Genomic DNA, 23,355 nt, shown 5'->3' with positions numbered 1-23,355 from the left:
CAGCACTCATTTATTTTTGTGAATACCATGCGCACGTGCCAACAAAACGAATACCGCACTGGGGTTCAGTGCAAATGAAATATCGCATAAAATATATATCCAAATATATTCAAATGAATTCACTTGAATGTTATACACCACAGCAATAACTATTTTTGTGTAACTTAGTCGATTACATTTCAAGTAAAAGTAACAGCATTGAGTGCTTTTCGTACATGATATTCAATATTAAATTCTAATGCTAGATAATTCACAATTATTGTTTTTGTTTTATTTATGCCAAAACGAAGCAACACCTGCAGTTATTTCAGGCTCAATATTTTGTTCAACTTAACATGATTATACCTAAGTTTGAACGAATAAAATGACAGCTATATTTTAGCGTTTACATGAGCTAGGATTGCTAAAAAATGTTACAGCAAAATAAAAATTAAAAAAATATGCCGTGGCGTTATAAAACGAAAGTCGTTTAGCTCACTGTAACGCTGGATTACAACGCAGCTCTTGAGGATGAGGATGGAAGGGTACTGAGGGATAGGTGACTCCCTGAGGTCACGTGACCTCAGGGGGTCACGTGACTTCAGTTGGTCACGTGACCTCAGAGGGTCACGTGAGCTAAGAAGGTCGCGTGACATGAGGGGGTCACGTGACCTGAGGGGATCACGTGACCTCAGGGGGTCATGTGACCTGAGGGGGTCACGTGACCTGAGGGGAGTCACGTGACCTCAGGGGGCCACGTGACCTCAGGGGGTCACGTGACCTAAGGGGGTAACCCTCATGACCCTCGTGAGGGTAACCTTCCTGAGGGCAACCCTCGTGACCCTCGTGAGGGTAACCCTCCTGAGGGTAACCATCGTGACCCTCGTGAGGGTAACTTTTGTGACCCTGGTGAGGGTAACCATCGTGACCCACGTGAAAGTAACCCTCGTGACCCTCGTGAGGGTAAGCATCGTGACCCTCGTCAGGGTAACCCTCGTGAGGGTAACCCTAGTAACCCTTGTGAGGGTAACTCTCGTGACCCTCGTGAGGGTAACCCTTTTTAGGGTAACCCTCGTGAAGGTTACGAGGGTTTTCAGGGTTACTCTCGCGAGGGTGACGGGGGTAACCCTCGTGGTCCTCGTGAGAGTAACCCTCGTAACCCTTGTAACTCTCACGAGGGTTATGAGGGTTACGCGCGGTTACGCTGACGGCGACGCAGCTCAGGCCGGAAACGGGCGCCTGAGAGCTGCGCTCTAATAAAAAAATTGCATTCCAAGCATTTTACACAACCACTCTATGCTCTTGCACCAGCAAGCGACTGAGTGTAGGCGTGAAGAGAAAGATTAAATTTAAACCAGAGTAGTTTCAGAGCATACTACGTTGCAAGCTCGTAGGCCTAGTAAACATGGGTATGTAGTTGCATCTAATATATTCGCGGAATCTGAAGAGATATTTTTTTTTATGTTTTCACTGACCCCAATTCAAGATGAAGAACGCCACAGCGTATTTGTTCATTTCAGGATGGTTGGGACGCACTCACTTTTCACGTGGAACGTGCTTCGTCTCTTCAAGGGAAGTGGGGGAGGGGGGGGGGCCTAACAATTTGTGAATCCTTAAAGCGAAACCACCGATTGACTCGATGCTTATTGGCTGAGCCGGGTGATGACGTCACAGCCCCTAGCCCGACGCTGATTGGCTTGTGAATGTGCAATCACTCACGCGTCATCGCTCGCCCGCCAGATGGTGGCTGGATGACGTCGGAGAAATATATACGGCTTTACTCCACTTCACCTTACGTCCGAGCGCAACGGATGTTACGAGCCATAGGATCCAATCGAAGGCCTTGCCAGTGTCACGTGACCTTGGAGAGGGGGCACAGCGACGCGCGGAAAGGGTCTCACGGGCTAGGTCCATAGAGCGCGATTGACTAGGATAGCTCGTAGTGTCCGCTGCGTCCGGACGCAACGTAAAACGCAGTATATGCAGGGTTCTGTAAGAGCGCAACGGGTTTAAAACCAGGATTAGTGCCGGTATCTCCATTTCAGGAATCGCTATCGAGTCTACATCCCAGGCCTTAAGCCAGTGGCTAAACTAACCGATGAAGAACGTCAAGAGCGTAGACGTCCATCCCAGGGAATCAGGCTTCACAAAGACTACAGGCTCAGCAGGCAATACGTACGGCTAAGAGATCCCTCGATGCTACAACTGAATAAGATCGGCGTAAGCGAAGGCTACTTGCTCAGCGGGCCAGACGAGCCGCACGTTTCACGTGCAATGCAAATGCCCAGCAATTTGTTCTTCATTTTTATGCCTCAACGTTTGCGGTGTTTTTCACCAATTATAACGTTTATGTTTCATTATATACGCCACAAAGTCAGCAACTAGGAGAACGTCAAAGTCTTATCAACTTGATTTCAGGGGAAGTATTTATAGTCTTGCGTAACATGCAATACAAATCGCAGTAGTAATTAGGTGTTCTCTAGGAGGCCAGCCCATTAGAGCCTGCACCTTAAGGGGCCAAGACATAAATATTAAGCAAATCAATTACACTTTATATGAAACACTCATAGCTTAATTAAAATGAAGCGCAAGCTTTGTGATTCATTTTGCTGTACTAATTTTAATCATTATATTTCAAATTCGAAACATTTGCATCTGGCTACATGGTATGTTATGCAATGATTATCATAATTAAAGACCAAAATACTTATTGGTTTATTGACGAAAACATCTCCTTTCCAGACTAATCCTCAAAACTAATTGCCGATCTTCCCGTGAAATGAACGCACACTACGCCTATTACGCAATTAGGCAATGACACATTTATTCCTTTCTTTCTAGTGTGGCACTTACTTAGTGAAGCCAAACTAATACGACTCTCACCAATGGTTGCGAAAGTTGAGATCCAAACAACATGCTTATCTTGAAGACAGAAAACACGAATCCATATTTCCCGGCAGGGAGATTTCTTGAGGTGGCCTCAAACATGCAAAGAGGCGAAACTAAGCCAGTTACCACCCTGAAATTACGGTTCTAGTCGCGCTTAGAGTTGGCGGTCTGCAAGCACCCTAGAAAGATCTGAATTATGACAAATCAGATTTGATTTAGAAGTGATAAATCTAAGTGAGCTTGTTTATATTTTACATACATAATTTTGGGCTCGAGTAACCAACCGCGTAACTTTAATTTCAATTATCATACCAAAACACATTTTTGATTCATGTTGTGCGAAACTCTTATAGGGAAGCAACGAATCAAAACTTGAGGTTTGACTTTGTCATCTAATATTCATAATCTGTATAAAGGACTTACCAATTAACTCACGTTTTCTCTTCTATAGGTCAATTTTTTTATGACTGGGTTGTTTATCTTTAAATTTCTAACATTTTTGTCCTTCGTATATCTCAGTCGGACATTCAGGATATTGCCTCGTGGTATTATTCTTGAGAATGCAAATTATTGAACTCTAGAAAATGCCCGGTAAAAGGAATCTCCCGTAGAGCTAGGCATTTTCTATCACTTGCCAAATATTTCTATTGATATGGCTGTCTATTATAAACACCAAGGTGTTCACATAGCATCTGAACTAACATTAGAAAATACACCGAGTACGTCATAAGCTACTGTGATTGTATCCTTAGGCAGATGGGACGCACTTGTTATTAATGCGAAAACCTTATATGTCCCATTATGCGAAAAACCGTCGGCGTTGTACCCGAAAGACGGCCATAAAAATACCTCGTCAAGCACGTGCCGCTCTGGGTCAAAAAGACCGCGCCTCGGATATAAAACACAAAGAAAAGCACAGCACCGCAGATGCTTCGTCCCGGAGGCCGTGAAGCCGGTGGGGACGCCGCTGCTCAAGGTAAAAGCGGACGCGCCTCAGAAATAAAACACGAAGAAAAGCACACTAACGCAGATACTTCGTCAAGGAAGCCGTGAAGCCGGGGGGGGGGGCGCCGCGCCTGCGCAGTGGCGGAGCGTGTTGTAACCGCCGGAGCGCTGTGTGCAGAAGGTGCGCTTTGAACTTCATCTGTGCTTGTTGTGCTCCGTACGATGGACTGTGGGCCGACCGCGCGGGACTATAATGCTTTCGCGTTCCTACACGTAAGCAGCGTAAAGTGTCCTCCTGTAATGCTCCCTTGCTCTCAAATGAAACTTTTGAATTTACAAGACAGCGGTACGATGTAAGCTCGAAGAGGCCGACTCAGTCTAGCATCCTGATATATATATATATATATATATATATATATATTTATATATATATATATATTTATATATATTTATTTCATCAGCATTTGAAGCCGTTTTAAATCTGTCAGCACGTTTTATATCCTCTAAGTATCATCGTACGTCAAGTCTCACGCCAAGAAAATCTAATCTATTATTTGAACTCCTATTTTCATCCGACGTATTCTCTATCGTCTATGTGATCATGAACTCTATTTCTATGCGAACATGAATGTCTATGGGAACATGAACTGAAATCTATATGATAATTCCTGTTGAACACCAAACTAATCGATGATCCTATACACATATATTTATGCCTACACCACATACCTGAAATGTTGGAATAGGACTTGTGATAGGTTTAAGGCTATACTAGCTAAACAATATCATTTTTGTAGGCTTATGAAAACTTTTAATTTGGTTTGTAATCCCAGAATGCCGTCCCCTTTGTAAAAATGCGGCCCGGAGTACGTAGGAAAAAGAAACTTATTTGTATTTTAAAATGTTTCGTCCCGTGCATTACAATAGCAGTAAAAGTTGTTTGTTGGGGGCATCCTGTCGAATAACTATAATATCAAAGTCGCTGATGCATTTGTTGCATAATTACAAAGAACCCCGGAACTGAGACAAGAGGTCAACACAAACGCAAAATCTCGAACACAGCTGTCAAGAGTATCCGCATGCAACATGTAGCTGTACTACCCGTTTCATTTGGATACATACTAGAATATTGTTTTTGTCTGATTCTTCTTTTTTTTAGGATAAGTTTGATTAAATAACTGTAATCTCGTCGTAATATTTTTCGCACTCCGGCTGCGGTACCTTCAATCAATGAGGTCGCACTTTTTGTTTATATGCAGTTGATCACGTTTTATTTCAGCTGAGTTAAAATAGTATTAGGTAATCAAGGAGCCTCTTTGGTCAATATGGCGTTTTAAATTCTCACTGCAGGGTAATTTAAAGTCACCCTTCAGAATGATCCATCCAAAGGTATAATGAGAACATTTTATATAATATATATGGAAAGTATGAATGAAGAATAAAAGGAAGTGGCTTACCAGTATTGGAAAGAAAGGCTGCATGAGAGAGTATGCAGCCGAAATCCAGAACTCGCCGTAAAGAAGAGGCAAAACCCCAGTGTTACGGTTTACCCATGGTAGCAGACGGCTTCGCACGTCTCCTTCACAGGTTCCCGTGGATCGCAATAATGAGATTTTTCTGTCGCATTGACATTTGCTGTTACAAAAGAACCTTTTGATGCCCTGCTGTGGTTTCTGAATGCATTTTGTTCTTTCGGACGGCGCAGACGTCATGTTGGCTCCAGCACTGATATGCTTACCATTTAGTTACTATTTTCACCTAGATGCGGCTTGGTGTAACTGGTAAACAAAAAAAAAATCACCTATCATTAAGAGCGCCAGGCAACGAAAACGTTTTACAGTAAGTATTGAAGCAGGGCGCTGTTTTTTATCTCCATAATTCCACAGTCGAGAAAAGGCGCTAACTGTAAAACAGTCCCATACGCTCTCTAAAGTTGAGTGCGTCTTCTTTGCCTCAATCGCTGCAATCTATGGAGGGAACTCGGCGTAGGAAAGGACGGTTAGTGTGTCTAGTTTGAAAAAAAAAAACTGCGTTGTGACAGTGGGCACGACGTAAGCATGTGGAACGTCATGCTTGGTGTCAATGCCCTTACTGTTGTTTGAATCTAAACGGATTTTCTACCTCGTCATTGGCCGAGCTTCCTCTGCAGGTTGCAGAGATTGGCGCTCCCAAGAGTTTGATGGGAAAGTAGACGCACAGGATTTATGAGGGATTATGGGCAATATTAGGCTATTTATCTAGCATCCGTAGTCAGACCTGCCATTTAAAAATCTGAAGTACACTTTCATATTATAATGGTCACCAAATTATGTAATAAACAAACGCGAGGTCAGAAGCGGCGTTTAAAATCATTTGGAATGACAAATAGTGACAAGTATTTCCTTTCCTGAGTATAGGGCAACTGGATGCGCAGGCTCAGCCAACAGCTTTAATTGCCGCCCCTCTCATAGAGCACCGAAGTCTGCATGAAGAGTTGACACGTGTCGTATGAGTTATCATGCATAATAACTAAAGGTCAGCGCATTATATCTTTTTTGTCTCTTTCAAAATATAGACGACTTTTGCGAAGGAAATCTCCACCGCGCGCCTTGCCGCTTTAAGAACTTGCATTTCATCAGGCCTGGGCAGAAATCGTTTACAAGTAACAGATAACTAGAAATCTGTTACTTCTTTAAACAATTTTGTAATTTCCAAGTTGCTCTCTTGCGGCAGTAATTGGTAATGTAATTTCGTTACAAATATTAGTAACGGATTACGTTAATAACTTGTTACTATTTCAAAATATTAACATAATACACAAATCGGAGCAATATGAGCAGGCCATTTAACAGCATAAAAATAGCAAGTTCAGCAACATGAAAAAAAAGACATCGTGAAGAGAAAAATAACCAAAAATAAAACATGATTTTTTGTATGACCGGTCACTAGAACCACAAGCAAAATATGCAAAACATTAAAAATATGCAAAAAACAAACAAACCAACAAAAGAGATCAAGAAGACAACGCCGAGTAGGCGTTGTCTTGATCTCCTACCAGAGGTAGACTCTGCTACTGTGTATGCGCACTGCTATAGCTTTGTCTCCAAAATTCATGGGTTCATTTCCGATCGCCGTAAGCTAGCCCGACGGCGGGCGTCGTTGCAACGTTTGCTGCCTTGGCAGCCTACAGGTAAACGGAGTGCAATTACAATATCTATCTTAAATACTTTAAATGCAATATTTTATTTTTACAAGGAGTACCATATTCGGGCGCATGAATAAATGAAAAGTAGTGTTGCACAACATGTTTGAAAGCACCATTCTAGTTTTTGTTCTTTCCTTGAGGTCTGTACAGGTAAAGTAACGTGAAAGTAATTTGTAAGGTAACGAGTAAAGTAAACCGTCACTTTTCACTGAAAGTATTTTGTAACGGTATTTTATAACATTGGAGACTCCATAATCTGTAATATAGTCCGTTATATTTTTCAAGTAACGGGCACAAGTGTACATTTCAGCAAGACCTAAGGTGCATGTTTCAGAAGGTCGTCCACGCGAGAACTGCATTCTGACTCTGTGTTGAAAACAATTTCGCTTAACACACCGTTTCGTATCTCATACTTGCTAAGTTCACGCGAAAGCCGGGGGACGGGGAGCGTTGAAAAAACATAATCTTTATTTGAACTTATTTGTTCTCTTTATTAAACGGATGTAATAAAATCATCTTGAAATAAGGCAGATTTTATAAATTTCGCGTACATAACATATACTAGACTTTGCAGATATCAATAAAATACTAAATTTGTTTCCGGCTAATATCAAGCAGTCAACACAAGCGACTCACAAATTGGCTTTGGGGACAAAATAAACAAAGCAATTTGAATGTATACACGCACCATTCAAAACTAAAAACTGCTCTTCCTTATGAATGAATTGATATGATTAAAAGTGGGATCTGAAACCTCTCAGTCACGTGTTTTTTAAAATATATATATATATATATACTTGTTTTTTAAGTGAATCTCCATATCCTGGCCAGCCACTTCTAGTGCGTTGTCCCCGGATGTGACAGGGCAACAACAAGCGGATGTGTTGACTCACTTTCTGGTTAATGCCATATTTGCCGGAGCAAGAAATCCTAGTCACAGCTGTCGAGAGACCTGCTGACCGGCGGCAGGATGCAAAAGTCACCACTACTCGCCTGCGTGTCATTGGCCTTGTCTGCAGAGCTCCGGATTTTGTAGCAGGTTGCAGTGAGCGTCGCGGAACGGCGCTAACAATTTAACAAGCCGTTACAAGGAGAATGAGCCGAGGTAGTTTGTTATTCACTCCGGGTGAAACCAGCTGAGCATAGAAAGAAAGGAGATAAGGAAAGAGAAACGACCGCTAGACTAATAAATAATATTTAAATACCTCTAGTAATGCCGTTTCTTTTCTCCTCATTTTTCTTTATTAACACTTTTCTTGCCCACTTCATCTTAAACATACTGAGCGAGATATGCTTGGTTCCCTGCAGAAACAATTTTTTTTTTTATGTTGCAAGGTGATTGAAGGGAAAATCATGTAGTTATCTTCTATTCCTTTGATAGCAAGGGCCTCCGGCATCTCCCGTGCGATCTCGCTTTTGTGGTGTCCGAGGATGTGAACTTTCTCGAGGTTTGCTTTAGACTTGCGTGATCGACAATGGATAGCGAGGTGCCCCAGTGCCGCTAAGTTCTAAGGTTGGCTGCATGTTCTCGTGCTCAACTTTTCATACAAGAGTTGAAGTGCAAACATCTCAAGCTACGCATTTCAGAGAAGGTAGGAGGGTTCCTGGTTATTACATCAAATTCATACGAAAAAAAGCCCCCCAAGGACATACACAAAACTTTTATTTATATTGGAATAAATCAAACCATAGTAGCAAAAAAGCCATTTTAAAAATTTTCAACGAAAATTAACGATCAAAGCAGCAACGTACGACACACTATTTGTGATCTTAACAATCAAAACGCATAACACAGTTATATTTCTGGCTTTTGAATCAGAAAGAGTCACTAGGCAAGCACGTGCATAACTTTTTTTTGGCCAAATCACTTTCCAAATTGCAAATAGAATACCCCTTCCGGATACCAAACTCGGAGAAGGGATAGCCTTTCTTCAAGAACAAGGGCACTTGATTGGTTCTATTTTTATTGATGTACTCGACATGTACTACTCCATTCTGCTCAGCAGCATCATAAAAGTTCTCTAATCCACCATTGAAAAACAAGGTATTTCAATGTTCCAATATTCAGCAGGCATAAGCTGAAACGCCTTTTTGGAAATTTTAGGGTTCTACCTCTTAGCAACTATAGTGGCCCACCAAGATCACCATCTTGTGCAAAAGATCGGCGTAAGCATTGGTTCCCAAGTGGCTCCCCATCTAAGCAAAGTTTTTGATGCTATGTGGGGAAACATAATTCAATATGCCATATAAAACCCGCGACTAGCGGTTATCATTAGATACGAGGTAGATTCCGATTTTTGTTCAACAGACATTGATGAAAAAGCAGATGAATGTCTAGATACCATCATAAAAGAATTCCAGAAAAGTGACTGGAATATCAAGCATGACATGCTTGCTAAAATATCAAGCGCGATCGGGGAAAGTATATCATCTATATGCATCGGAACCTAAATAAATGCCAAGCAACGAGTGGCCCATACAGCTCTTTCATCATGACTAAAAGAGACCTGTCCACACCAAGTCAAACAATGCTTACAAATATAAATTTCTAGGCTCCACGAAGCCCGGCATCCAAGATCATTAGTGGCCTCCATTTGAGAGAACATCTGTCGTGCCGTCAAGAGGAGGAATGATCGTAACGAATGCACAATAAAGAAATGAAAGAATCTCTTCGCGATGGTTAAATTCCTGGGGTCAACCATAAAAAAGGAACCTGAGAGACATCCAAGTTGTGTGTTCGGCCCCCAATAAGGCCTACTTAATGTGCCGCAAAATCAGCCAGTCACAGAGCAATAAGAAAGAGGAGTGCGGCACCACACACACACTAAAAAAAACAATATTTCGTGCAAAAAAGCAGGCTTTTAAAACATACAGCTCGCATGTGGGCGCTGCTACATCGGACAAATGAAACTATGTATAAACAACCGAGCACGAGCACATGCAGTCAACATTAAAAACCTAACGATCCTAACCACATGCACGTCTATGGCACCTAACGACGTAAAAAAAATTTTGCACTGACGAACCCGCTTACACGGTAGTGTTACATCACAAAGTTGTGAGTCTCAAGACCTAAAAATATAGGAGAATATCGCGACATTTAGTCTTCTTAACTACAGCAGTGGAAAGGTGTGCCTAGCCTGTAAATGTTGGAGAAAAAAAAAAAACATCGGTCCCTTCCGCAGAACAGCTTTCACGACTAGGGTCAGCGAGGTGAGCTACATGTGTATATCGAGGAATGTTATGATTTCAGCAAATGAGAAAAGTTCGAAAGGAACTGAATCTAATGGAGGTGAACACGATATTTTTTAAACTATAAAGCAATAGTTATGACATTGTTTTTTTTATTTTAGCAGTGCAATTTTAAATAAACAGCAATAAGTCGGTACAAAGGTTTTCTAAAGTTATAAAGCGGAGAAAATGACTCACCCACGGGTAGAAAGCTCAGTGAAACGTGCGCAGTAGTGGTGACAATTATCTGCAGAAAATCGAAAAAAAAAATTGACAAAAGATCATCTACAAGTCCTACTTAGCAACCAGCGTATGTTTGGTTTGAACAAACGATTTTACAACTTTATGACTACATTTCTAAAGCGGGCTTCTGACTTTTCGGGGAGAGCTTTGTTTCAAGACATTTGGGTAGACATCACCTGCTCACCTAAATTATTTCCTAACAAAAGCTACAGATTTAAAGCTGAATGTTGAAAAGAGTGAGTTTTCACCTTGGGTAGACCGAGTTCGCGGCAATTTTATGCAGATTTTGGCACATTTTTCAAAAACCGCTCAAACCTTACGGCAATACCAGTGGACATTTTGTGCGACGTTTTCAAGACATTTTATGAATAGTATTAACGATGCTTGAAAAATTAGATTCCTGGAACAGACCAAACTGAACCCTCTTATTATTCTACCGCTTTACACCCTGCTCTGGACGTCCGCAACATCCGCACTGATTCAGCCGTTCTTTCCTTCACCGATAAATGAACCTACCTCCACGCCATTTTTAATGTCTTTATTAAAAAAAACTTCAGGCTGGAATGAATAATCGTAAATACCCTAAACTGTGGAAACCCGATCGGTACCTTCACATACCAAAGTAATATTTAGCGCAAAGGTTTATGTTGATGATCCGTTTCACAATCTGAGAGTTTGAAAAAATAAAAAAAGTTTATATTTCGCGAAAAACGAAAAAAAAATATTCTCGTATTATATGGTAGCACCTTAAATTACCACGCTGTAAAATGAGCCCGAAAAATCGGCGCCTGCTCAAAAAAGGCGGACACTTTCCCTGAATACGCACTGAGGAGGTAAATTGCACCATGTCAAATTTATGGGAGTAGATTTTCTTCCTGTAAAACGTTACAGCAACAATTTTGCCAAAGTCAACGTTGGGTGCGTTCACAGGCGACCGTTAGCGAGATTATGAAGTCGTGGCGCTATCTTCCGTTCAACGGGACGAGCAGACAATAGAGTGCGTCGTCTGCTTGCTGCGACTATGAGGAGATGTAGCGCTACAAGCTAACAGCTATGCTAACTCGATCGTCTACGAACGCACTGAACGTTGGCTTTGAGAAGTTTGTTGCTCTCTTTTTTAACCAGAAGGAAACCACGCCTTGATATTTACACAGTAAAACTGACCTGATCAGTGCATGTTTGGAAAAAGGTTCAGGTTCGCAAGCGAAACATTTTCGGGCTCAGTATACAGTGTCGGATCCACTTGTGACACCCAATACCAGGTGCAGAGGCTTTCAAAAATTCCTAAAACTGGGGCGGTTCAAGAAAAAAAAAAAGGAAACTATTGCCGGGAACAAACTCTCAGTCTCCGCGGACTTCACTAATTGCAAGGAACAAACTAATGAGCAAATACATGTTTTACAAGTAATTAATATTTTCAGCGCTCTTCATACGAGGTCGTTTTCTCTACAGCCACTCCTGTGGACGTTTGAATGTGTTACTTCGGTTCAGTTGTAACTACAGTCTAAAAAATTCAATGGCTGCCCAACAGGTGATTTGTACGAAGAAAAGATAAGGACGCAGAAATTCGTTTTTTGTGCATGTCTGGTGCCGATACTTTGTGCAGATTATAGAGAAAGTGTTGTTTTTTTTTCGTTTCTTTTTTTTTGGCGAATGAACTGTGTATTTTATGAGATGCCAAAGTTCAAGGAACGACGCACAAGCGTCAGCCAGGAAGACTGAGAGAAACGCTCGTCCACGTCTATGACTGATGACTGCATTGAACGTGAACTTAAAAAGGCTGCGTCGAATAGACAATACATAGTGTATAATGTAAAAAAAAGTATTTTACAATCAGCCAGGGTTCTGATTATGCAACAATTCAACACTGACTTGAGTTTTGAAACGTTTTGGGTTATACGAGCTCTAAGAGTCTGGATAAATTTTAAGCACTTTCGTATAACTTACGTCAAAAACAAAATCGGTAAAATAAACGCATAAGTTGTTCACTTCTGAAAATAAAGCGACAAATGTTTGAAGAAAAATTGCTACCCTCCTTAAAATTTAAATACCTTTCAAAATAACTAAATGCCTCTCACGCGTACGCTTCCACGGCTACATTCCCTTTGTGAGATCTAGACATAAACGACGGACAACAAGAAGTGCTGTAATAGAATGTCCTACCAAATTACCGCCTTTCACAAAAAGTAAATGTTAACCAAACACTCAATAAAAATGCCGCAATTCCTCCATGAGGATAGTATATATAAAAAGCCCTTTACTCAGTTGAGCATAAATGTAAATTTGATCACAAATGAGAACACAAAAAAAAACAAAAAAACACGCAGCTGTTGGTTAGTTTATTTTAATTCGGGGAGCTAAACTACCAGAAGCATAATTCGTACAGCATATTTTTTGGACAAGACCACGACGGACACCGCAACCTGATTTACAAGTAAGAACGCGTCTGTCATAGGTTTTGCAGAAAAGGTGGCTTCTGCTGACCAGAGGCGAACAGTGTAGTTTATAAAAAAGAACACACTTTGGTAGCACTTGTTTAGAAGTGTTACGAATACGATATCGAACGAATACTGAAGTTTTCATATTTACTTAGAATGTTTCGAGCAGTTCGTACGATATTAGCGGAGCCGAACCGCAGAGCAATGTCGTAAACCCGTGGTATCTGGAACCTTTCTTGAAAATTTATCTTCCACACCCGCCCACCTACATATCATTAAAACTTGACCATTCATGCAAGATCACCCGTCTTAAGCCATCAAGTCAAGCACACCATGCATTCCTTCGTCCCTGAAGCAGTTATGGACTGGGATGGCCTCCCGGACGCCAGAGTTACCATACCTGACTCCAAGCAATTCCGACCAGCCCTTAAAAACCACTTGTACTGACCCACTGCCCTCTATAACGCCCCCGAGGCAATGAGGGTATGTACAAACAAACGAACAAACAAACAAACAAACAAACAAACAAATAAATAAATAAATAAATATCTTTATGAATGGACACTAGAGTTCCTGTATAGGCTTCCTACGGGAGCCAGAGTTGCGCGTTCATCCCCGTAGCGCCGGCTTTCCTGCACAACTTTCAGAGTCTGCTCCTCGGCAGGAATGTGGCTTTGGCACCCCTGAGGGGCTCCCCCTCCTGCGCTGAGGCCGAGGAAGCGGCAATAGCTTTAGCCATATCGACCACCCAGTATAGAGCAGACTTTGATTCCACTACCACGGTTATCGTCATAACCGATTCTCAAGCCTCGTGCAGGGCTTTGGCTGGAAACTTGCTTTCCACCTCGAGTATCCAAACTCTGTCCAACCTCGATCACACAAGACTGCCTCTGGTACAGATGATCTAGACACCCGGCCATGCCTCCCTCCCGGGCAACGAGAGTGTAGACGCCCTAGCCGGAGGATTAACTATCCGTGCTTTGCATAGGAAAGGGACGACAGTCGGGGACAACACTAGTCGCGAGGACCAGTAGGAACGCGAATCACAGAAACCGCACCTAAAAATCTTAAATCCTATCACCGAGTACTACCGCTCGTAGCGAAAGAAGTAGCCCCCACCCCACCAGGACCTTAACAGGCAGGAGACCTCCGAATGGAGGAAACTCCAGACTCACTCCTTCCCGAACCTCCTTGACCTTTACTGATTATTTCCTGACAGATACCGGAGCGTATGCCCGGGCTGTCAATCACCTAAACCCTCCCTCTACCACTGTACCTGGGCATGTCCCTCCACTGTTAGGGTAGGAGTCATGCCCGTTCCTAACCCCACTACAACCTCCTGGGGGGCCGCACTACTCAGCACACGGTCTAAGCGGCAGAGAGCGCTGCTCGAACGGGCTAGACGGGTAGCGGTGGCCTACGGGGCCTTGGATTTAGGGACCTGACCCGGGGGGCTTCATCACTGAACAGGCTCAATTAAAGTTTTTACCACCACTACCACCTCTGCTCCTCACATGACTGAATTAGACGAGTAGCGGCGCCTCGCGTTCAATGCGCTTGGCGCGCTCAGAAGCAGCGGAACGTACACCGGGGCGCGTGCAACGTCTACTTTCCTGCACGGCATTTGAGCCTGCTCCCTACGTGATCGGATCTCGGCGAATAGCGGCGCGGCGGCACGTGGAAAACAGACGCGCAACTCTGGCTCCCGTAGGGAGCCTATACAGGAACTGTACATGGACACCGCTAGACAGCTCCCCACTCGAGAGACGGCGTCACTCTTATCTGCTCTCTTCTAAACGCTTTGTTCTTTGCTTGTTGTTCCAGATCTTCCAGCAAAATCTGGTAGGTTTGAAATATGTCCAAATGCATAAAAAAAGGATTTGAAGTTTCATTTTTTTTTAATTTTTTTATACGCTGAAATTTTGTTAGACGTTTAACGATCAAGTATTTTAGTCTGCGCAAGACATTTTAAAAAGTTCTTCAAAGATTTGGTGGCTATAGGTACATTTTAAGCACATTAAAAACATGCCTAAATACATAAGTTCAATCATAATATATTAAAAATGCACTTATAAGGCTTATCAAATTGTAGAATTTAAATGCATTGAGATTGTTCTACAAATGTAATAAATACAAATTGCTCTAAAGTACATTTAAAATATATTTAAAGTCAATTTGGGCGCTCAATACCATTTTAGTAGATTCAAATACGTTGCAAATATTCTTCTGTAAATATGAACTTAATGTATCCATAACAGTTTTGAAACCCAAGGAAAATGAAAGAGGTTTACAATTCCCTGTAATGCCGAATTAGAGTGCAGCTCTTGAGGAGGAGGAGGGGAGGGTATGCCCCTCCTTCTCCTCTCCTCCTCCTCCCTCTCCCCCTCCATCCTCCTCCCTTCGTCCTCCCCCTGCTTCTCCCGTGTGACGCCACTCGTGACACACGTGACATCGCTCGTAAACGCCTCGAGAACCTCCATGAGAGAAGGTCACATGAAAGTCGTGACCTTCGTCATGACCTTCACGAGTGACCTTCGTGACAACACTTGTGGCCCCCGTGACGTCACACGTGACGTCACGTGTGACGTCATTATGGGAGGCGTCCCATACTGCAACGCGCAGTTACGCTGACGGCGACGGCGACGGCGACGCCACTCAAGCCGGAAACTGGAGCCAAAGATCTGCGCTTTAAAAAAACAGGGCAAGGAAAATACTTCTCCGTCACTTATTTTCTTCTTTTTTTTTTCCCACGGCAGCGCAGCCAACTTGTCATGTTTCACGACCACTTTCGGTTTTGCAAATTGTATGGGGGACTGGTGAATCAGTGCAATATTTAGTTGTATTAATGCTTTCTTTTTGTACTGAGACCGTTATAGCATACCGATTATTTCCCATCTACCTTGTCGTGGTGCATACCGATCCTTTCTGGTATAAACGCTTTTGTTATTGGCATTGTTGGCACGATGCTTGTACCCTGAATGAGTAGTCACCAATCTATATCCTTCAACCAAGTTTAATGTAGAACTGGGTTATTCCTTTTAGAATACAACACTTAGTTGCCACTGACTGTAGACGGGAAGTAGATATTTTAAAAACAATAAATGCTTGTTTGGTCACGCCTGGGGATAATCAGGGCAAATTATTAAAGAGCATGCCTACCTTTTTATTAAAACCCTCTACTCTTTAAACACACACAACTAGCTTTAAAAATTCTAAAGCCTAGTCGAATCATGTCCAATAACACATAGCATCTTTACTCCATATTTAGAAAAAGAGAAAATGTAGTTTATTTAGAAGGCGATAGGGTAAACAGAGTACGTTGGGCAGAAAGGCAAAAGGATAGTTCCCTTTTGCACGACATTATTGCAGGTGCTCGCAAGGCAAAATATTCTCAACGACAAAGCAGCCTCCTGCATCATCATCAAGCTAACGGTGCTCGAGAGTCCCACGCTCACATTTCAGCAGATAAAGTGGGGTCAGCCGAGGCACAGTCGGCTATTGCGTGGTATGACACGGTATTACCGCTTTTACTTCTTTGCTTAATCTAGTGAAAAAGCCATGCTGCGTAATGTCGAAAGTGAGCTTTTCGCTTCCTGTTCAACTTAATCCTCAAGCAAAACACCCGTTTCCCTTGAAAAAAAAAGTAGTTGTATAACCGTGAAATAATTTTAAGCTATTTTTTTACGCTCATTTTCGCTAGAATTAAAAGAACAAACTACCAGAACCACTCCGAATCCTGTATAAAATCCTTTACAGAACTGCTCGACGAGATTACTGAAGTCTGTTTGCTGGGATCGTCCGCGCTGTTCAAACAGCCCTTTTTTGTGTGATAATAACTTTGGTGTTACTGTAGCAAATTTCAAAATGCAGGAACATTGGAATTAAGTTACACCTTTGGATGGCATGGAGTTGCAATATGATCTGTTTGGATTGTGTTTATTAAATTTGCATTGACGTGAACTAGCAACTAAATATTTGACTTTTCATTTGTTTTAAATTTTTATCGGTATTTATCCTTATATTTTTTTTTCTAATCAAGTTATCAATGGACGGCGTGTCAATGGACGGCTGATAAATAAATATTTTCTTTATAAGATTCCCCTTTGTGGCATCCGACAAACAACAAACTCAAGAATGTCTGGTATTCAAACAGTTAACTTCTTTGATTTTACTGGAGCGGTGGATGCCATACACAATGAAATATGCCTTACGTTCCTGCAATTCAGATTATATTCAATGCAGTTAAAAGGTGCACACGCATTTTGTTCGCTTTCTTAAAAGCCAGAAACTTAGTGATCTGACAAACTTTTATTTTCCTAGATTCTAACAAAACGCGTGTTCTGTCAAAGCAGAACCCACTGTTGACCTGAACTATAATCTATGGCGTTACAGGAAGCCGTGGATGCCCGGACAATATTCAAACGGGTGCTGCACGAAAGCACCCGATGTCAAAAGCCCCGTGTTAAATGCCTCGCGGAAAATGCTCCGTCATTTTCGCCTCACTTTCAAAAGCCCCAGTTTCAGAAGCCCATGACGCAAATCCCCCGTGCCAGGGGGCCACGTTCTCAACGTGACGGCGGAGCATTCTGCTTTTAACTAAGAGACAGTAAGTATATACGCGAGCTTTTGTAAGTTAATCATGCAGAACCCGGGACTCAAGTAAAAAATAACTGAATAAAGCTTCCCGTTCTACAGGCCTGTCCTAAACACATTCACGTCTTGCGACGTTTGAAGTTTCAAATATTACCAATAAGCACTGAACGGAAGCTTTCGCCGACTCTGAAGCACGCGCGGATTCACAGTTCCGACCAAGCAGCTTCTGTCAAAACTGTTAAACTGCAGCTCTTGGCGCCACATTTATCACAGCACCAAACACCAGTTCCATTCTTCTTACGTCATTATAAAAAGAAAAAACATATTTGTACTTATCTAGGTAGAAAAAGTCTAATTCTGCGTCTGAGTCACGCCTCCATGACAGGGGAGTGCACCGCTGATGATACAGATTTATGCAATTGGCAATTTGTATGTCATTAAGTTTTTCGGCAGTTCAAGGTAGCCTTATTTTGTAGTTCTTTTTTACTTAAAAGACCCTTCGTATACCCTGAAAATATTATATTAAGACATAAAACAATGCTGGTCGAAGCACGAAGTGGGTAGAACGGGGGCGCGGGGTTTCGAAACGTGGGGCTAATGACATGGCGCTTTTGCGGCATGGGTTCTGCACTCGGGGAAAACGTGCTACACCCATTCAAACCACTAGCTTCGTGTTCAGCGCGACATTCGGATCTCTGATAGTTTGGTAAGAGCTTCGAATTATAATTCCTTTAAAAGCTTGAGTTCTAGTTTCAAGATTTATGAAACAAGTTTTGTATATGCTTTATTTTTTTTTATCCTAGTATATACATTACGGATCAAACTGCTGGCTACGTGTCGGGGACTTTCTTTTATAAAGATCAACCAGTATGGGCCTCTTGGGAGTACTTCTTTTATGGATCATCCCCCCCACCCCCACCCTTTCTACCCTATAGGTTATGCAAGTATTTTAAACACGCACAATTATTTAATAGATTCATAGGAACTTTATGAACGTGTGGATAAAGGCAGATATGTTATCCAAAACTCTGAGCCGAATTTGTTTTTGTTGCACGTCATCTTTTTAGTTATTTCCTGATTTTTGAACTATAGTAAGCAACTGCGGATCATTTTAGATGAGCCATAAAACTAGGGAACAAAAAGTTAGGGCGCAAACAAAAAAAAACAAAAAAAAGGACCGGAAACGTTTGATAAAAGAATCTATAACAATCATAAATCATTGGAATGCTGTAAATAAGCCATCCCTCAGATTGGATACAGAAAAGAGAAAGTTCATACAAATTTGATGCCTTGGCGCGGTATACGTCAAGTGTTTCGTTGCGGACTAGGAAGTTTTGGTTGCTTTTGTCCGATTTCAAATTTTATCAAGATCAGTTCGCTTTGTGTTGGATTCCTGGTTGTTTTGCTCGTTGTGTCTGTGGCGTGAGCCTCCTTTGAACATCACGCTTTCTATAAGCGAGGCACGTCACGCGCGTGCCTTGGGGCCCGTGGCCCCAAGGCACGCGCGTGACCGCTTTGTTCTCGGCTGCGAGACAAGTCACTCTCGGAAGCTCTTCAGTTAGACGCTGCGGTCACTCTACTTCCGCGCTTGCCAAGGCTCGAAAGAGTGTTCACAAGCAGCAGCAGCTGTTGAGAAAGACCGAAGCGCAACCGCCTGTCAAGACTCAAGACGCCGCGGCTTAGACGCAGTGGCGAAAGACTTGTCATCTAAGCCTCGTAGCGCTCCATCTTCTTCGAATGCGAAGCGAACCTCACATGCAAAACAACCAAGCTCCACGTGCGGTTATTGCGGAGGATTGCGTCAAGTTTTTTCTGAGTGCCCTGTGCGAGCCGAAAAGTACGCTCGATGCGAGACCAAGGGTCCTTAGGCACGTGTCTGCAAGAAGATGCCTGGAGGAACCAAAGGCATTTCCTCAGTGGAACAGAATCCAACACGGGCGGTTTTTCTCGGCGCCGTCGGGGAGTTCGGTAGACGTCCAGACGCCAAGTTCGCGACGATAAAGGCTAGCCCACATGGCGCGCTTTTCTCTGCGTCTGCGTCGCGCCAGCGCCTGCGCTTTGACGTCACTTCTAGCATCGGGACGAAACGCAGCGTTTTTTGGCGCATTCCGACGTATCTGGAGGAGCCAGACATTTTGCGTCCAGGAGTCGCGTCTACCGCTGTGTCCAGTAGGCAACAACTAATGAACGGCAGTGTTCACTGGTTGGAAGGAGCGTTTGAATTTTCTCCACTGTTTTCGCCGCTTTAAGACTGTAGTATTCGCCACGGACCTTGCGACAATGGCGATAATAATAATAATAATAATAACTTTGATTTGCACAGATTGCGATGCACACTCGCCAGCGTGCAAGGCTATACTTCGATTCAGCTTAGGTCCGAGCGCGGCCGATGTTATGAGCCGAAGGGCCAATCAAACAACGAAAGTGGCACAACGTCATGGGGTGCTCTCTGCGGTTGATATGACCATTCGCCGTCTCTTTGTGCGTGCTCCTCCACCGGCTAGTCCTATCAAGCGCAGAGAGCACGCCATGACGTTGCGCTTTTTGATTGGCCCTTCGGCTCATAACATCGTCTGCGCTCGTACATAAGGTGAAACGAAGTATAGGCAGAAAGGTTGAGACCCTTACGCAGGTGCGCCTGCTAGCCCACCGCCAAGTGGGCAAGGGACACGGGAGAGGAAAATAAGTACAAACATTCAAAACAGAAAGATACACGCACAAAAACGGGTAACAAACCTGTGCCATTCCAAGGCAGAGCGCGCACACGCACGCACGCACGCACGCACGCACGCACACACACACACACACACACATACACGCACGCACACCCGCTCGCGCGGAGTTTACAAAATTTGCACGCCCGCGGCCTTCAATGAAAACGGCTTAGGCCCCGCCAATGCTCGCAGCAGGGTGAACATGAGTAGCTACGTCCTTCCCCCTGCGGACATCAGCTTACCATGCCTTTCGCACAAGTCCAGGGACTCCTCCCTGCCCCGCGGGAGAGGCTGGCGCTCCTTCAGCGGAACAGAGAGGAGTTAGTGAAGTACAAAAGGGTCCTGCATTCTGGCAGGCGAAATGTAAAGAATACAAAGACACCGAGAGACAAAGGTACAAAATTAATACTATCGACAACCACGCAACCTTGATAGCGGCCAGCTGCAAATGTTTCGGCGCGGGAGATAGTGATGCCGATGGCATACCGACAGGTAGATGAGGCGTATGCACTAAAAAGGATGAAAATGAGTGAAATTGAGCTTCATTGCAATTGCTGTAATACATATGCGTGCTTACTATTAATAAAATTAGACATTACGGCATGTAGCCATCATTTAACGCGCTATTTCTATTAAAAAGTTGCTTTTGTTTCTTAAGCGCGTCTGGCTACGTTGGGCAGACGCTTGGGAAACACGGATGCGAAGCGCTGCCCGGTAACGCTGCGTGTGGTTTGACTGGGCGCACGCGTCTGGCTTAGCCAGACGCGCCTCTAGACGCCCGGAAAAAACGCTCCATGTGGGCTAGCCTTAACCGTGAACAACATTTCACTTACTGCAAAGATCGACACCACACTCTTAGAAAAAAGGGTATGGATAGCCCTCCCTTAGGGGAGGAACGGTCTTGTAACCTATGTTCCTTTAGAAAGAGAGAAACTTTCGTCCCTGAAGCACGGGAGCAAAGTTCCTCCGTCGCCTGCATCTCATTATGGCGGCCCTGAATCGAGCAAATCGAGCTCAATAAGGCTTAACGAGGACGCTACGTCTCTTGTACGGGACGAGAGGAGCAGCAAATAAAAGCGTAACACGAGCTTTCCGCGAACTGTGTTTATTTCCGAAGCCAGATTCTCCCCACAGGTACAGAAACTTGCGTTTCGAAAGCAGTTACTCGGTCTTCTCGTCGACAGCACTGCGATGTTCAACGGAGACAAACGATACCCAGTTACTTCGCGCACTTTGCACCTTACCTTTGCTGTTCCTCGAGTCACAATTCTTTCGCCAACCGCACATCACGGAGAAATGGCAAACCAATCCGCGAAACCAAAAGCCGCTCTTGAAAGAACGAACTCGAAGCCGCTGTTTATCGCGTAGCGTGAAAGAAGGTTAAATCGCTTGCCACCAGATGGCAGGGTCAAGCAGAATAATTCGAAGTTGCTAGGCTAGGTGGCGCTAGGTACCGCCCAATAGACCGATCTCACCGTGAGTTGCACTACGCCACCGCTGCCGCGGTGAATTCTGGGACCTATAGTTCTCGGGAGTTTTTCGACCGCCTCGGCAGCCTCGGTGCGCTCTTTGAACGCGACGTAGTTGTTCTAACCGGTGCTCATTCACTGTGCCCAATGGGTGGCTTCACCTGTTGTGTGCCAGGGTGCAATAACAATAGTACCCGGCAAAAAGGCATCGGGTTTTACGTGTTCCCAAAGGAAAAAAGCCTGCGTGAGACGTGGTTACGAGGACTCAACAGAGCTGGACAGAGCGGAAGATAAGACAGCTTTCCTTCGTCTGCATTTAACCCATCGCACGTTGACAAAAGAGCATAAGCTTCCAAGGTACAAGGCATGAAGGGTGTAGAGAAGGACGCGCTGACATGCTCTTTGTGTTTGGGATCTGTTTGACGCTCCGCGCACTTGCAGCGGAGGCGCGACGTATCGGCCTATCTCAATCGTGATGTCGGCGCTCCTTTCCGGCGGTCGCTTTCAGTGCTCTCTTTGTTTGCCCGGTGTATTTCTGCGGTCCCGTTTATGATGTTGGACGTTTAGGTAAGACAAACGGACTAAGCGACAAGGTACACAAACAGAGGACTCTGTTCGTGCAAGCAATTTTCTTTCTTTCTTTTTTTTTTTTTTTTTTGCGCGGTCTCTTTTAAAATTGCCAACTAACGGACCCCCTGTGGTTTGTCCCTATTTCAGCTGTCGCGACGCATGAACCAAATCGTAAACGTTTCGTGGACAGAATCTGTCGAATGTATCACGCTTTCCGCTCCAAAACGTAACTCAAAGCAACGAGCGCAACAGTAGTTAATGGTGCAGAAAGTGACGATAAAGTCGTGCTGACATGGTTTGTTTTGAATTTTATCATGCATCAAGCATTGGCCATGTAACCGTTAACTTACCAGCTGAGCAGGGGAGACAGAGCCAAGCTTGTCTCTAGATGTTTGCCGCTAATAAAACCAAAACAACGCATAATCTCGATAGTTTGTGAAGGTTTTGGACTGTTATGTGAAATGAACATTTAAGGTAACGTTGCGAGAGATACACTTGAGCTTGCTATGTACAAGCCCATTTTGGTGTTCCTGAATAGACAGTGATTGAATACTCCTTCAAAAGCGTCAGGTTGCTCTAAAGGGCCCATGTGCTTTGCAGCATATGACCATTTTTTTTCTCCCAGGTTTTCAAAGTTTGTGCCAACCACGGGCCACAGAGTGTGTGGGGCACATTTCCAAGGAGGGAAAAAGACTTACATGGTGCGGGTGCCGACCATCTTCCCCCTCCAACGAAAGAAGGTGGTGAAAAGGCGTCCCTTAACACGAATAAAGGCATGGTGTCCAGGCCAAGCGTAGCCTAGCAAAAAAAGCTTCCTTGGTGTCTCTCTTTTTCTTAAAGGAGGCTTGCCATTTTATGCAGCAGCTTTTAGGTTGGCAAATATAGCATACCAGCCAGGAGCATAGAAAGCATTCAACAGTGCTGAAAAGTTTAACTCGCACATGGAGAACTCTTTGGCGTGACTAAAGAAACTCAATGATTTACGTCAAATAATTAAAATATTAGAGGATACAAGTCTCTTTACATCTGAAACAATATGAACATCTGAGCTGCAGGTATGCAGGAACATTAGAGGCATTGTCATCCCATGGGTTAAGTGC

General features: G+C 43.6%; 1 pseudogene; it reads left to right on the top strand.

Moving 5' to 3' along the window:
• The first annotated feature begins 1,465 nt into the window (after positions 1 to 1,465).
• On the top strand, positions 1,466 to 23,057 carry LOC121836465 (annotated as a pseudogene).
• The last annotated feature ends 298 nt before the right edge of the window (positions 23,058 to 23,355 follow it).

This window comes from Ixodes scapularis, unplaced genomic scaffold (genome assembly GCF_016920785.2).
Source record: "Ixodes scapularis isolate PalLabHiFi unplaced genomic scaffold, ASM1692078v2 PGA_scaffold2__306_contigs__length_199485367, whole genome shotgun sequence".
NCBI lineage: Eukaryota > Metazoa > Arthropoda > Arachnida > Ixodida > Ixodidae > Ixodes > Ixodes scapularis.
The sequence above is the reverse complement of the archived record's forward strand: the minus strand, read 5'-3'. Positions and strand labels throughout refer to the sequence as shown.